The sequence below is a fragment of the Macrotis lagotis genome, chromosome 6 (genome assembly GCF_037893015.1).
Source record: "Macrotis lagotis isolate mMagLag1 chromosome 6, bilby.v1.9.chrom.fasta, whole genome shotgun sequence".
NCBI lineage: Eukaryota > Metazoa > Chordata > Mammalia > Peramelemorphia > Peramelidae > Macrotis > Macrotis lagotis.
In genome coordinates, this window is record NC_133663.1 from 11,325,031 (window position 1) to 11,341,435 (window position 16,405).

Here is a 16,405-nt window from a genome sequence, read left to right on the forward strand (position 1 = left end):
TCACCTGAAGCGGAGGCAGCGGCCCTCACCTGAAGCAGAGGCAGCGAGCCTCACCTGAAGCAGAGGCAGCGGGCCTCACCTGAAGCAGAGGCAGCGAGCCTCACCTGAAGCGGAGGCAGTGGGCCTCACCTGAAGCGGAGGCAGCGGCCCTCACCTGAAGCGGAGGCAGCGGCCCTCACCTGAAGCAGAGGCAGCGAGCCTCAACTGAAGCGGAGGCAGCGGGCCTCACCTGAAGCAGAGGCAGCGGGCCCTCACCTGAAGCGGAGGCAGCGGCCCTCACCTGAAGCGGAGGCAGCGGGCCTCACCTTCCTTCTGCGGAGGCAGCGGGCCTCACCTGAAGCGGAGGCAGCGGGGCCTCACCTGAAGCGGAGGCAGCGGGCCTCACCTGAAGCGGAGGCAGCGGGCCTCACCTGAAGCGGAGGCAGCGGGCCTCACCTGAAGCGGAGGCAGCGGGCCTCACCTGAAGCGGAGGCAGCGGGCCCTCACCTGAAGCGGAGGCAGCGGGCCTCCCCTGAAGCGGAGGCAGCGGGCCTCCCCTGAAGCGGAGGCAGCGGGCCTCCCCTCAGCGGGCCTCCCCTGAAGCGGAGGCAGCGGGCCCTCACCTGAAGCGGAGGCAGCGGGCCTCACCTGAAGCGGCAGCGGCCCTCACCTGAAGCGGAGGCAGCGGGCCTCACCTGAAGCGGAGGCAGCGGGCCTCACCTGAAGCGGAGGCAGCGGGCCTCACCTTCAGCAGAGGCAGCGGCCCTCACCTGAAGCGGAGGCAGCGGGCCTCACCTGAAGCGGAGGCAGCGGGGCCTCACCTGAAGCGGAGGCAGCGGGCCTCACCTGAAGCGGAGGCAGCGGGCCTCACCTGAAGCGGAGGCAGCGGGCCTCACCTTCCTTCTGCGGAGGCAGCGGGCCTCACCTGAAGCGGAGGCAGTGGGCCTCACCTGAAGCGGAGGCAGTGGGCCTCACCTGAAGCGGAGGCAGCGGGCCTCACCTGAAGCGGAGGCAGTGGGCCTCACCTGAAGCGGAGGCAGTGGGCCTCCCCTTCAGCGGACGTTTGCACACGCCTAAGCTGGCCCTGGAGCCGAAGCCCGAGTGAGCGTGATCACGGCTCAGGGTGCATCAGTCGGCGGGCTGGGAAACCCAGTCAAAAGGGGGGGGGGCTGGGGGCACAGTGGGTAGAGCCCCGCCCTGGAGCCAGGAGGACCTGGGTTCAAATGCGACCTCGGGCACTTCATAATGACCTGGCCGTGTGGCCTAGCAGAAACCTAACAGAAGAGGGGAGGGGTTCAGGAGAGCCCCTGGAGCTCCGGGGGAGGGGGCCCTCCTCGGAGCAGGTGCACCGCTTCTGCCCAGGCTCCTTTGCTTTGTCCTTGCAGTCGGCCAGGTGCGGGAGCAGGACGGGGGGGGGGGGGGGCGGTCCCACCTGGGGGCGGCAGGCCCGGGGGGGGGCAAACCCCCGAGGGACAGGCGAGCGGGCAGGCACCCCGCAGTCGGTTTCCTAAAGAAAAGCGAGCCGGGGGGCCGCGGGGCGCTGCGGGCCGGGCGGAGGCCGCTGGGCCCCGGAGCGCCCCCTCCGTCTGTCTCTCCGTGCCCACCCTCGGGGCACGCCGGGCGCCCGCGGTGCTGCAGGCGCAGGTGGGTGGCCCCGGCCGTGCGCCCCAGGCGCGGCCACCCGTGCGGGAGCGGCGGGTCCGGGACCCCTCCCGGCCCGGGCAGCGCCCCGAGGCGGCTCCGGGGAGCAGTGACGTCACGGCCGGTCCCCCGCCGCCCCCATGCCCGCGCCGCCGGGGCGGGGCGGGGCGGGGCGGGGCCGGGCGGGCGGCGCAGCCAACCGGCGGCCGGGGGCGGGGCGGGGCGGGGCGGGGGGCGGCGGCCGCGGCCCCGCAGAGACACAGTCACGAGCGGCGGCGGCGGGGGCGCAGGCGGCCCGCGGGCTCCGGAGCTGTCCCCGATGCGGCGCAGGGACCGGCGGCGGGCGGTGAGCGCGCGGGAGCGGCCCGGGGGGCGGCGGGGTCTCCGCGGCCTCGGGGGCCCCCCGGCTCGGGCCGGCAGAGCCGTGAGGCGGGGCGCGGGGCGCGGGGTCTTTGTGCCGAGGCCCGGGGCGGGGAGCGGACGCGGCGCCCCCTCTGCGGGCCCGGCTGTGCAGGGAGTGGCCGGGGCGAGGACGGGGATGCGGCGGTGCGATGGCCCCGGGGAGCTGCCCCACGCGGGGCGGGGGGACACGCGCAGCGGCGCCCCGGGCCCGGCCCCCAGCATCTTGGCCCCGAGGGGCGCGGCCCGCCGGGCTGCCCCCGCTCCCCTCCCCCAGCCCCAGGAGCCCCGGGACTGGTCCCCCGGGGGGCCAGAGGAGCCGGGCTCCCCGGGCCGGGCCGGGCCCCGCCGGGGAGCCCCCGGGCACCACCCTGCGCCAGGAGGCAGGCCGAGGCCGAGCAGAGTGCCGAGTCACAGGCCTCCGCCAGCGAGGGGCTGCCCGGCTCGGAGCCAGCCGCTGCCGCTCCCTGCCCCCCCCCCCATGCCAGCCCCAGCCCCCTTGGGTGATGCTCGGCACGGCCCTGGGCTGCGGCGATGCCCGCCTTCGGCGGATGAAGCCGCAGCCGGAGCCCGGGGGCTTGAGAGGGTCAAGGATGCTGCGGGCTGAGGCTGAGCTAGAGGGAGGATGGAGCGAGCGCCAGGAGCATCTGGGTGGCGGCCGCTGCCAGCCACCCTCGGGCGCGGGACCTGCAGGGACGCAAGGCGGGGGGGGGGGGGGGCGATGGCACAATGGCAGCTGCTTGCAAAGATGGAGAGGAAGCGGCGTGCTTAAAAACGGGCACTAGGCATGGGAAGGGGCCGCCGGAGCGTCTGGCTTTGGGTCTGAAGATGGTGCTCCGGGGTCGGCCATTTTGCTAGAGGCTGCACTGAGTCATTTCTTGCATCAAGGGACGGATTATCCAGCTGCTTCTGCTTTCTTCTTTGCCTTCCTTCTTTCTCTCCCCCATCCCTGCCTCTCCCTCTGTCCTCTCTTTCTCTTTCCTTTCTCCCTCCCTTTCTCCTGTCTGACTGTGTCTGTCTCTCCTCTACCTCTGCCTCTCCCTATCCCCCCCCCCCCCCAGGTGTTTCTGTCTGGCTCTTTCTGTTTCTATCTGTCTGTCTCTCCGATCTCTCTCTCCCCCCTCCCCACAGGTCTCGCTCTCTCTTTCCATTGGGAGTATTTGCTTGTGTCTTGCTCTGAACAGAATAAATGATGCCACATGAGCAGCTTATGGATGAGCCCTAATCCTCCAGAGTGTTTGAGCTGAGCCAGGAAGGTCAGAATGACCCCCCTGCCGTTCCTAGGGCCCCCACCCAGGATATCGCTGCCCACCTTTCAAAGGAGAACTTCCCTGACTTTCCCCAATGACTGTTTCTTCCTTCTTCCGGGGACTTTGAGAAAACAGATGGGCAGTGCTGGGGTGGCTAGGAGCCCTTGCCTAGCGACAAACGTGGCCTCCCCCTAATTCCTGACACCCCCCTTTGCCTTGACTCCGAGATCTGTCAGACACTGGACAGGACCTTGAGAGGCTGTCTGGGACCATCTGTCTCCTTTCAGTCTTAGGCCACCCGGTTTGCATCAGAGAGATGAGAATCTACTGCAAAACCGTTGGCCAAGACAGGGGACTCCTCACCACCAATGGTTTTAGGGAGAGCGAAAAGCCGACATCTTTCCCTGGCCTGAATGACTGCTCTCAGCCTCCCTCCCTTCAGTCAGCTGACTGTACAAATGGACTGCAGAACCAGTCCTTTTAGAGCGGGGGTTGAACAGAGAGACTCACAGCAGAAAACCAACCCTGAAAGGCAAGGGGGAAGCTCAAGCCACATTTCCAGGGAACCACTGGCAGTTGATTGCCTCCTCAGCCTAGAGGCAGCCCTTCCTTTCCTTCCCTTCCCGTCATCAGCGGTTTCACACATGAACAGGTAAAAAGAGAAGAGTAGGGGCAGCCTGGTGTAGGAGACTTATAATCCAAGGACATAGCTTCAAACTCAGGCATGGCAGTTTTTAACCTCTAGGACCTTGGACAAGTCACTACTCTGTCTCCCTGTAAAGATGAATGAGTGTGTGTGTGTGTGTGTGTGTGTGTGTGTGTGTATTAGCTATTCTTTGAGTTACCTTCCACCCCTAATATGCACCCAAGATTTTAAGTGGGAATACATAGGGCACCTTAGTTTCCACAGTGTGAGAACTTTGAACTCAATCAAGAGATCCTTCTCACTCCCCCCCCCCTTTTCCCTTCAGAAAAGGGTTAGGATATATTCCATAGATACAAGATGTTGATTTGAATTCTGCCCCTGAGACTTACTAATTGTAGCACTGTAGGCAAGTCCTTTAACCTCTCTGAGCCTCAGCTTCTTCATCCATAAAATGGGCAAAATAACTTTTGTAGAATATATTTTATGAGATTCCTTTAAAGAGCAAATAAGATAATAGATACAGAGTCCTTTTCAGAGCTTTCCAAGTCTATGGAAATATCAGCTATCTTTAATCATATCATTGGTAAATCCTGTGGGGTGAGGAGAGGAAAAAATACACTATATTTGGGGTTAGAGGACTTGGGGACCTTCATTGTATGTCATTTACTGTGTTACTTTGGGTCTCAGATGATTCCTCTGTAAAATGAATGAGCTGAAGGAGGTGATGGCTGAGAGTCCTTCTGACTCTAAATCTGGCTTCTTTTTTTTTTTTTTGGCAAGGCAATGGGGTTAGGTGATTTGCCCAAAGTCACACAGCTAGTAAGTATCAAGTGTCTGGAGTCAGATTTGAATTTAGGTCCTCTTGACTCCAGGATTGCTGCTCTATCCTCTGTGCCACCTATCTGCCCCTAAAACTGGCTTCTTCTGAATTCTGAAGGGCTGAATTCCCATGGCATGGATCCCCCTTTGTTTGAGTAACCACTGGCTTATCTTCTTCTCTGACTTTTCCATGGCAGAAGAGACAAACCAGCCATCTGATAGCAATTATTAGATCATTCAATCAGCAAACAATTCTTAAACAATGGTGATATCAGAACAAAAATTGGACAATCCCTGCCCTTCCTTTCCAGCAAGATATGTCCATATAAAAAAGTATGCAGAATATATATTACATAATTAAATATAAAGCAAATTGGGAAGGGGAAGGGAGGGCATTAACAGTTAAGGAATTCAAAAAACTCTTCATTATCAGAGATTTCATACCAGAAGGATACTCATTTTATAAATAAATGAGCTGAGATCCAGAAAGATGCTTCTTTGGAATGTCAGTGGATCTATAAGGAAAACACTAGTCAAGTAAAGAGAGGGAACCCTTCCCAAATAGTCTCTTTCTACTGTAAACCTGGTCTGGTGTTGGGAATTTAGGGAATTCGAGAACCTTAGAATAACCTAGGGAATAACCAGAGTGAAGACTCAGTGGTCAGTATTGCTGGAAATTTGCTTTGTTCAGATATGTTAAGGACATTTGAGAGAGTATTCTGACCTTTAAGGATCTACTGATGAAGGCGATGAGGGTCAGGACACCCTGGGCTTCCTAGCTCTGTCTCCCTTCAATTAATTGAGTACACTGTCTTAGTCATCAGAGGAACACTTTCATGCCACCCCAGCTCTGATGTCATTCCTGCTATCTGTCATTTCCTGGGTTAGGGGGTGGGGTGGGCATGGTCATTAGAGCTCAGTTCCTCCCAGAATAATCCATCTCCCCCTTCCTTCCAGGTTTGTTTCTGCAGAAAATATCCGGTGAAAGAGCATTCATCAAATGCTTCTCTCTCCTCACTTTACCAGGCTCAGAACAGAAAGACTTACACAGATCCTGAATTAGCCTACTAGAAATTCAGAGTCTAAGACAGCAGAGAAATTGTCCTTAGAGATGGAGACCTCTAAGTCCACACAACCCAGATTTTTTTTTCCAAAAAAATGAACCAATAGCTGCTAAGATTCACCCTTTTCCCCCAAATTTTCTCTGACTCATCCTATTCCTTAGTGATTGTGTCGCTCTAATACATGCCCTCAGTATTTTGTATTTAGATCATACATCATACTATGTGACTCTCTCTCTCTCTCTCTCTCTCTTTCTCTCTGGCTTTTATTATTTAGGTATTTCATTCATTCTTTTCTTCCTTCATTTGTTCATTTGTTCAAGATCCAGGGGTCCCTGATTGCTTCTAGAATCAAATTGATTAGGCCATTGAAAACCTTCCAAGTCTGATTCTTGTCTTCCTTGCTAGGTTTATTGCCCTTCACTCCTCCTTACTCTCTCTATGGTCCAGCCAATTCGACAACAGCTAATATTTATGTAGCATCATAAGATTTGCAAAATACTTTACATTTTATAGCCCTGGCCCTAGTCAGACATCTTAGAATGTCAAAAATGGAAGTCATCATTGAGAATATTTATCCGAGATGAAGAGATCAAAGCCAGGGAAAGAAAAATGACTCACCCAAGGTCATCAAGCTCCCTGGCTCTGTGAGAATCATCTCCACCCTGAAAAATCTCCCTATCAATTAAGTCATTGCTCTTACAGAGTATCACTCCAAGGGTTTATGTGTGTGAATCTTTACATGGGTCATTTTCATTTGACCTTCACAATAATCTTGTGAAATAGTTGTTCCTATTATCTCTATTTTACAGATGGAGAGACTGAGCCAGACAGTATAGAAGTGAATTACCTTGGTATCTTATTTAATCCTCACAACAGCCCTGGGGATTAGTCACTAGAAGTTAAGCAGAGTTGAATTTTTCATTTCAGATCTAGCATTAAAAGAAATCATCAATTCAGTCCAAAGGAATTTAAGATCATTTCTACTTGGAAGAAACTGTTTGAGCTGAGCCTTGAAGGTTGGACAGAATTACTCCTTACATTCAGGAGGAAGAATACACAAAAGCAGGGAACCACAGGGCTTGGGGAAGGGAGTCTGGTATCAGAGGGTAGTTCCATGATAAGAGAGGAATGTTCTATGAGACCACAAGGGTAGGCACCAAGGACAATCACAAAAGGCCTTGAATGTCATATGAATGACAGGCAGGGATTGTTTTTTCTGCTTCTTTCAAATCCTCAGAGCAGTTTTTCTCATCATCCAATAGTAAGAAAGACCTGAATCTGGGATCAGAAACTTGGGTTCAAATTCTTGTCTCTTTTCCCGCGTGAGTTCTATTTTCCTCATCTGCAGATGGCCGGGGGACATTCCGTTAGATGACTCCTACTGTCTGTCCCAGCTCTAAATCTCATCCCATGAACCAGAGTTATGCTCACAAATATTCTTAAAGAATATATTATCAAGGGGTGGCTGGGTGGTGTAGTGGGGGGGTGGCGTAGTGGATAAAGCACCGGCCCTGGAGTCAGGAGGACCTGGGTTCAAATCTGGTATCAGACACTTAATAATTACCTAGCTGTGTGGCCTTGGGCAAGCCACTTAACCCCATCGCTTTACCAAAAAAAAAAAACCCTAAAAGAAAAAGTGAATTTTAAAGACCCAGAATGGTCTATGTATTAGAGATTTTAGAAAAGACATGCACTACTGATGGAAATGTGAATTGGTCCAACAGTTTTGAAAGGCACTTCATTACTCAGCAAATAAAATGATGAAAACGTTAATATTTGGGGCAGCTAGGTGGCGGAGTGGATAAAGCACCGGCCCTGGAGTCAGGAGTACCTGGGTTCAAATTTGATCTCAGACACTTTAATAATTACCTAGCTGTGTGGCCTTGGGCAAGCCACTTAACCCTGTTTGTCTTGCAAAAACCTTAAAAAAAAGAATATATTATCAGACTTCCTAATAATGCTGTGTGCCACTGGTGTTGAGATTCTGAGTTTAATGTAGAGACTGGTTTAGGAAACTGTCTTGGGATCACTCCAGGGAAGTGTATGGTCATTAGATTTATGTGAAAGATCTCAGCAACTGGTCCTTGAGAATCATTGGATGGTAGAATTAAAAGTGGCTTTAGACATCAGGGAATCTCATCAAATACACAAGGAAACTGAGGCCTAAAGAGGATGGTCTAGGATTCCACAGCTGGCAGAGCTAGAATAAGAGCCCTAATCCACTGACTCCAAGCTCAGAGCTCTCTCCACCCTGTTCCCTCCTTAGGTCAGCAGCTGGCCACCCCTCCCTTCTCCTCCACTAAGTTTCCCTCTGGGAAATGAAAACCGGGACATGGGGGGGTGGGTATCTGCTGGCCACTTGCATCCCACTTAATGCATCAAACAATTGATTTGGGATTGATTTGCACCATAATGGTGCAAGTCTCCATACCTTCAGGGCTGCCTGGGTCATGTGGCCAAGATTCAGAGCCTTCAGGGGGAGGTAATCCGATGAGGGCAGTAAATCTGACTTCCCTTCATTGCTGGTTAATCCCAGATGTCTGTATGTGTGTGTGTGTGTGTGTGTGTGTGTGTGTGTGTGTGTGTGTGTGAGCTCATGCATTAGGTACATGCGCATCTGGGTGTATCAGGACCTGTCTTGTGTACTGCTAAACAAAAAGTCATTGCATCATGCTCCCAGGGAATGGATGCCCTTCCACTTTGTGTGCAAGTCGCTAAATGAATAGTGTACCAACTGGGAGCTGTCCCAGGTACTATGGGCTGCCGTTTTCTAGGTGGGCTGAGAGCAACCCTTCAGTATATTTTCCTAATGAAAAGAAGACTGAGGAAACAGAAGAGGCACTATTAAGTACTGGGCAGGCTGTGATGTCAGAAATCTGATTTATTCTATTTTGTATCAGAGAGCTGAACTAGGAACTGTGGGAAGAGCTGCAAACGGGTTTATTCAGGTTGGATATCAGAAAGAATTTACAAATGACAAGTGCTGCTACAGTAGAAGAGACTAGACTGCTTGGGGATGGAGTGACTTTCCAAGGATGATCCCTGGTGGAGATCATGTTATTGAAGGGAATTTTGAAGCCTGGGCTCTATTTAAACTGCTGAGATCCTTTTTAAATGAAATTCTATAGTTCTGTGGTGGTCATCGTCCTCAGGGCGTACTAGGAAGTGATCATGAAAAAGAAAAAGCCCAGGGTTTAGGGACCACAGAGGTCATTTTGCACTTGCCCTCTTTTAGAGTCCAGGAAACTGAGGTCCAGTGAGATTTAGTGACTGGTCCACAGTCATGCAGGTGTAAATATCAGAGGTGGGATCCTGCCCAGTTCCACCAAGGGCAGAGACAAAACTCTCCACTGCAGGATTGTGTGGTGAGATTAGGACTAGGGGATCAGGATTCTGCAAATTTCAGGTTGACTTTCCAGCTCGAGGTGAAGGGCTGGGTGTTGACTGGGCTGTGCTCTGCCGCCCCTCTACCTCTTACCTGGTTGTCTCTTGTCTGAAGTCTTCTCTGAGGGAGCCCTACCAGCCAACAGGAATGTTGTCTTGGCACCAGCCTCATGGCATCCTCAATCCCCAGGTGTGTTGATGGGTCAGATGCTCTTGGTTCTTTTCCTGTTCATCTCATTGTCTTCACTCCAATGAAAAGGTTTATGTTGGTGATCATCCTGCTTCCTTCGTGGCCGATAATATGATGTTGATGATTGCATTTGTATAGCACAGTAATGTTTATAAAGTGTATTCTATGCTAGCTTGTTTGATCTTCACACCCACTCTGATGTGATTGTTATTCCTTTTGTAAAGATGGGAAAACTGAGGCTGACATTGTTTGAGTATTTTCCTCAGGGTCATACAACTAGAAACTAACTGATTCAGGGTTTGAATGTGAGTCTTCCTAATTACAAACCTAGCCCTTGATCTCTACTATACCTCCACCTAAGAAAGCAGTGTCTCTATCTCTCTCTGTGTCTCTCTAGTTCTGTCCATCTCTGCCTTTTCTATCTCTCTCAGTTTTTCTCTGTCTCTGTTTCTGTCTCTGTCCCTCTGTCCCTGTCTTACTGGGCTTAGGGAAGCATTGTAGTGTTTGCCCTGAGACATTGTATGACCTTGGAAAAGTCATTCTCTGAGCTTCCATGTCCCACAGCTACATCCTTGCTTCTGGCGATATCCTTCTCCAGTGCTCAGCCCATCACCTTGCACTCAGGTGAATATTTATAGAATAAGTGAGCAAAGGAGGAGCTTAGTATCCCAAGATGTCATGATTATTTGACTTGCTTGTCAAATTCCTACTCTTTATTTAAAGCTAAGTCACCTTATTGTCCAATGATAATATATGTCCAGATCTGTATTCTGACGGATAAGCTAGTTCAAATTCTGCCTCAGAAACAGGAGTTGTATGATCTTGGATCAGTCACTCATTTCCACTCAAACTCAGTTTATCTTCCATAAAATGGAAATAGTAATATCATCTATCCTTCACCCCATTAAGAGTTTGTCAGGAAGAAGTGTTTTACAGACCTTACTATACTAAAGAAATGTTAGTTAAAACCACAAACTCTGTAGGCTTTCTAGCTAGATACTTGGCCTAGTCTGGATAATAGGTATTCCTCATCCACTTGGTTTTTTCTGTGTAGATAGTTAAGCCAAAGTCTTGCCTCATTTATTGATCTTGACCAGGAAGGGCTGGCATATTCTAGAGCCTGAGGAGGGATATCAGAAAAGAGCACAGGAAAACAATGGTGGGGTAGGGGAGTTTCAGACTTTATTTATGCCAAAGAAAATCTGCCAAAAGAAGAACTCAACATCTGTCTACCCACCCACGGAGATTTTTGCAATGGTCTTCCATAGAAAACCATCATAGGGCAGCTAGGCAGCAGAGTGGATAGTGCCAGCCTTGGAGTTGGGAGGACCTGCGTTCAAATCCCAGCCTCAAAAACTTAATTGCCTAGCTTGTGACCTTGAGCATGTCGCTTAACCCCATTGCCTTAAATAAATTTAAAAAGCCATATTATTACAATCATCTGAGAGATGTAGAGACCGCAAGAACCTATTGCATTTAAAATCAGACTTCTTTTTTTTTCAAATAATCTTTCATTTGAGTAGAGCAAAATGTTACCACTGCTCCAACAAGACTTGTGTTTTAATCCCATGAATCCTTGAAGGGTATAATAATATTAGCTAATGATAATCTTAATTAAGAATAATAATAACAGAAAGCATTTATTTAGTGTTTCAAGGGTTGCATACCATTTTGTATGTATTATCTCATTTTATACTCACAACAACCCTGGGAGTAATATGTTATTATCCCCCATTTTTTCAGATAAAGAAACTGAGGCTGAGAGAGGTTAAGTGACTTATCCAGGTCACACAGTCAGTAAGTATCTGTGACAAGATTCATACTTAGATTTTCTGGCTTTTTTTTTTCTGGTTTTAAGTCCAGGGCATTTATTTACCTGTTATTCCAGTTACTTGCCTCTGGGTATAGGTTTTGTCTAAGACTACTCTCATCATTAATGTAAGGCAAAAGGGCAAAACAAGGAGATTATACTCACCAAAGGCATCCTCCACCGTCATGGAGCAGATCCAGGGCAGAGCCTCAATCCAGGAGTGGTTTCTCTATAGAGAGAAGGATTAGGGTTATTTGTGGATAAGATGGTGCTGATAGCATCAAACCCCTGTGACACTGCGGATCTCTGCATAAGGGACATTGATCTGCCAGCAGATGGTTTTTGTAATTAGTTACAGTCTCAAAAGAAGGAAAATTCCCTCCTCCCTACTCAGGATTTCATTTATGTGACACCAAAATCATCTCCATGGTTTAGAAGTGACCCTGGACTCCAATTCCAGAAGGCAACCCCAGGGAATCTAACTGGGGGATGCTGACCTGAGGATGATGGTGTGCTCGTCCACTGAGTATCAGCCCAGTTAGGTTCAGAACCTCATCACTGGGTTGTCCACAAAGAGACAGAGCAAATTTCAGAGACCCCAGCTATGTCATCTGTAGAAGGGAGCATACCCAGGGAGGCCACTCCCACCCTGGAAAGCCCAGAAGATCAAATTCCAATAACCCATCACAACCATGTTCCCAAACCTCTGCATACATGTATGCTATCTCACCCACAAGGACTAGGAAGTGGGGACTGGCCCACAGTTAAGGACATTGAGGAGGTGACAGCAGGACACAGAAGAGGCAAACCAACCCCTCTGGTCCCCATGGCCAGAGCTCAGGGCAGCCACTTGAGGCACTGCAAATGGTACCAAGCTCCCTTCCTCCCTTTTCTTTCCTTTTTTAAAAAAATTATTTAAGGCAATGAGGTTAAGTAATTTGCCCAAGGTCACTCAGCTAGGTAATTATGAGGTTGGATTTGAACTCAGGTCCTCCTAACTCCAGGGCTGGTGCTTTATCCACTGCACCACCTAACTGCCCCCCTTCCTTTTCTTTTGTTGACTCTGGCTCTCCTCCTGGTCCCCTTCTTTCTTCCTTCTTTGGCTTGTCTTCCTGTTTTTCATCTGTCCTCTCTTTTTCCCTTCCTCTTTGCTGTTTTTGCTTTTTTTCCCTTTTCTCTACTTCTGTTCTTTCTTTTTCTCTTCTGTCCCTGTTACCCTTTCTCTCTTTTACTGTCACTACATGTCACTGTCTTTGTCTCTATGTATGTGCTGCTTGCCTGCCTCTATTTTGATGTCTCTACCTCTATCTCAGTCTGCCTTTCTCTGATTTCTCTCTCTCCTCTCTTTCTATTTCTCTATTCTTTTGTCTATGCTTCTCTATCTCCATCTCTTTGTCTTCCTTGACCATTCTAACTCTCTGTGTCTCTTTCTTTTCTGTCTCTCAGTCCTACTGGGACTCTGTGTCTCTCTGTTTATTTCTAGTTCTCTGTTCATCTTTGCCTTCTTTATCTCTTGATTTCTTTCTGTGCTTCTCTATCTCTGTGTCTCTCTATCTCTATTTCTGTCTCTGTCCCTAATCCTCTGTCTCTATGGCTCTTTCTCTGTTTCTGTATCCCTCTGTTCCTATCTCTAATTCTCAGTTTCTATCTCTATGTGTCTCTCTCTCTCTTTACCACCCCCATATTTGTTTCTGCCCCATCCCTCTGTCTCTGCTTCTTTCTTACTAACCTGTCCATTTCTGCCTTCTCTGCCTCTCTCTCTCTCTCTGTCTCTCTTTCTGTGTCTCTCTACCTCTCTATCTCTTTTCCTTTCCCTCTGCCTCTGTCCCTTCTCTCTCTCTCTCTCTCTCTCTCTCTCTCTCTCTCTATCTCTCTCTCTCTTGCTCTCTTGCTCTCTTGCTCTCTCACTCTCTCTCTCCCCACTCTTTCTTCCCCAGCTATGCCAGCTCCTCCATGGTCCTGGGGTTTTGAGCCTGCCTCCCCTGCCAGGTGAGAGCGGACAAGTCCCTGGAGAGATGCAGAGCCATTACAGCTCATTAACTGCTCTCAGCCAATTTTTTTCTTATCAGAAAGGGCTTTTGCTAACAATGGCAATCGCTGATCTGTCCGGAATCATTGTCTATTAAGAATAATGATGCTGTGACACAGCCAGAGATATTTTGAAAGCTTCCTGAGGAGAGAGTTCTCCTCTTGTTTTTGTAAGGGAAGGGCCTGTGAATGCAGGCTGAGAGAGAAACCTCTCAGATTTGGGGGTGGGGAGAAGAGAGACTAGGAGGAGGAGGGCATGAAAGGAGAAAGGCACAACAATGGTAGGGTTTGCATTAATACCTGCTAGCCTTGGAGGAAGCCAGAGAAAATCTGGAACTCATACGTGTAGTTCACTATAATAGCAATGACTTAATTGACAGAGAGATTTTCCTGGGAGGAAATGATTCTCATAGAGCCAGTCACTTACTGAGGGCTGATTCCATTTTGGAACTGGTGCCACCTGCTGCAGCTCTGCCTCTCGGGATTTGGGTGACCTTGGATGAATCATTTTCTTTTCCTGGGCTTCAGTCTCTTCATCTATAACACAAGGAAGCTGGACTAAATAATTTCAGGGGTACCTTCCAACTTTGACACCTTGTAAGCCTATTACCAGGTGAGGATGTTTGACTGGGGTCAGGGGTCAGCAGAACAAAGCTAATTGGCCCACCTAGGGAATTGAAATAGTGGTTTGAACTTCATTAGCACTTTGATAAAAACCAACAGAAACATTGCGTTGAGTGAGAATCCTCCCTCTCACACTCCTTGGCTGTGTGGTTCTGGGAAAAGGCACTTCACTTCTGACTGCCTCAGTTCTGTCATCTAGAAAATGGGAATAATAATGGCATCGATCTCCTGGGGCTGTTGTGAGGATCAAATAAGATAATGTTTGTAAAGCTCTTTGCAAACCTTAAAGCTGCTAGAAATCCTTAGTAAACTCATCTCAGGTCTGTTCTGTCTCATGTCCTGCTTTTGTTGCCTTGTCCCCAAAGCCTGCCTCGGGTACCAGGATCATCTTTTTCATAATGGAGCTTCATCTCTGGCTCGTTACCTTCAGGAGAAAAACAAAAAAGACTATGTAAATGAAATGTAAATGTAAAAAGTCTATGTAAATGAAATGACAGTTCTTCCCTGGCTAAGATTTCCACTGGATAATGTGGGGGGGGCAGTAGAGATGGAGGGGAACAGTCACCAACCTTGGCATAAGTCACGTGTGAGTCTAAAGGACCAACTATCTCCACATTCTACATCAAGACTGCAACATCTCCTAAAAGGACATGGGGGACACCACACAATGAAAGACTGATGTGCACAGCTCTAAGTGTCTTTCCCTTCCAGGGGGATCATAAGCATAGGGTGTTGATATATCTGGAGGCTTTTAGAGTTCTTTGAGGGAAAATGGCATTCACTGGAAAGAAAAGTGGGACTGTCTTGATTGTATGTGAGCTTTTGTGAATCCTTTGTATTAGAATTTCTTCCTTCTTTTCCTCCCTCCTCCCTCCCTCCCTCCCTCCCTCCTTCCTTCCTTCCTTCCTTCCTTCCTTCCTTCCTTCCTTCCTTCCTTCCTTCCTTCCTTCCTTCCTTCCTTCCTTCCTTCCTCCCTCCCTCCCTCCCTCCCTTCCTTCCTTACTTCCTTTAGTTTTCTCTCTTTTTCTTTCATCTTTTTTTTCTGAGATGTGAAAAAACCTCAAGTACTTGTACAGGAGTCCCCTTGAACATATCTGGAGAGATCTAAACAGGAGTTGGTTCTGATGTTCCCAGATTATATCTCAAGACAAGGCACAAACCAAGGATGTATTTGTGTTTGAGTCATTAGGATTGGAACATTGTATGTAAATCCAGAACTGGACTTCTCATCTAAGCATTGCAAAGATTTACAGGATATATATCTCTATCTCTATCTCTATCTCTATCTCTATCTCTATCTCTATCTCTATCTCTATCTCTATCTCTATCTCTATCTCTATCTCTATCTCTATCTCTATCTATCTAATCTATCTATCTATCTATCTATCTATCTATCTATCTATCTATCTATCTATCTAGAGATTGAGGCATTGATTCATACATAGATTTATAGGCTCCTTGCAATAACCCCACTGTCCCTGAGAACTCTGTGGCCCACAGGTTAGGAGGCACTGCTTTAAATTCTCCCATGACTGCCTTGCCTTCACATTGGAGTTCTTACTTAATTTATTGATGAATCAAGCCTGACCTCCCCTACACTGGGGTATGCCAATTGTATCTTCCTTCTTGGAATCCAATAGTTCTAGCAAACTTCCCACCAGACTCTAATTAGCAAACATATTCCTACCATATTACATTCTCATTTTAAAACCACCAATTTTGTGACTTTTTATTTTAATTATAGATCATAAAACATAGACTATTTGGACCAGTAGGGACTTTAAGGATCATTCTAATTTTTCAGAGAAGGAAACTGAGGCCCAAAGATGAAAGAAAAAAAGCCTTTTAATTTTAAAGGACATTTCTCACTCTGAGATTAAAAATCTGTAGACTGGGATGGAATGTCCTTTTAATGAAGTTAACTAATGTATCTGAAAGTATTAAGTGCTTACTATGAACCATGATGTGTGATAGGCATTGGAGATAGAAAGGCAAAAAGTGAAACCATTCCTGCCCCCAAGGACTGTCTATGTTCAGAGATAACCTTCATTGAGGAGTAGTGGCCAAAGAAGGGAGTTTGGAGCTGATGGAGGATAGACCCATAAGGAAACAGAGCCTATAGCAATATTGCTCAGGTGCATGGCCAGATTTTCTGGTATGGAAATAATAGCTAGTTGCAGTGGACCACACACATACACACACACACACACACACACACACACACACACACACACACACACAGACTTACTCCTCAATTAAGACAGGTGACTCAGAGTGACTCCTAACTCCAAAGCTAGATGGATTAACATCTTCATGGACTAGGGATATGGTGTTGGGAGGACTAAGGGTCCTAATGGAAAGAAACAGAGAAGCAGTAGGGCAAATCCCCTTATTTAGAGGGAGTTCATGTCTTTCCTTGAAAATGTCAAAAATGTATCTATAAATTATATGACAAAATAAAATCTTGGCAAATTATATTTCCAATATTCTCCTGCTTTACAAGTTTAATAACCTGAAAATGACAAAGAACTTAGGCTGGAACCCATTCTGGGTTAGATTTCAAGGAGCCTC

The 16,405-nt window shown here is 48.7% G+C and overlaps 1 protein-coding gene across 6 annotated transcripts in view; it reads left to right on the top strand.

Annotated features, from left to right (window-relative positions):
- The first annotated feature begins 1,892 nt into the window (after nucleotides 1-1,892).
- KIF1A (kinesin family member 1A) overlaps nucleotides 1,893-16,405 on the top strand; it is a 210,751-nt gene continuing 196,238 nt past the window's right edge. For all 6 annotated transcript variants that reach the window (XM_074190741.1, XM_074190736.1, XM_074190739.1 and 3 more), the window contains exon 1: nucleotides 1,893-1,966. The gene's annotated coding sequence lies outside the window, so the exon portion shown is untranslated. The remainder of the gene's footprint in view (nucleotides 1,967-16,405) is intronic.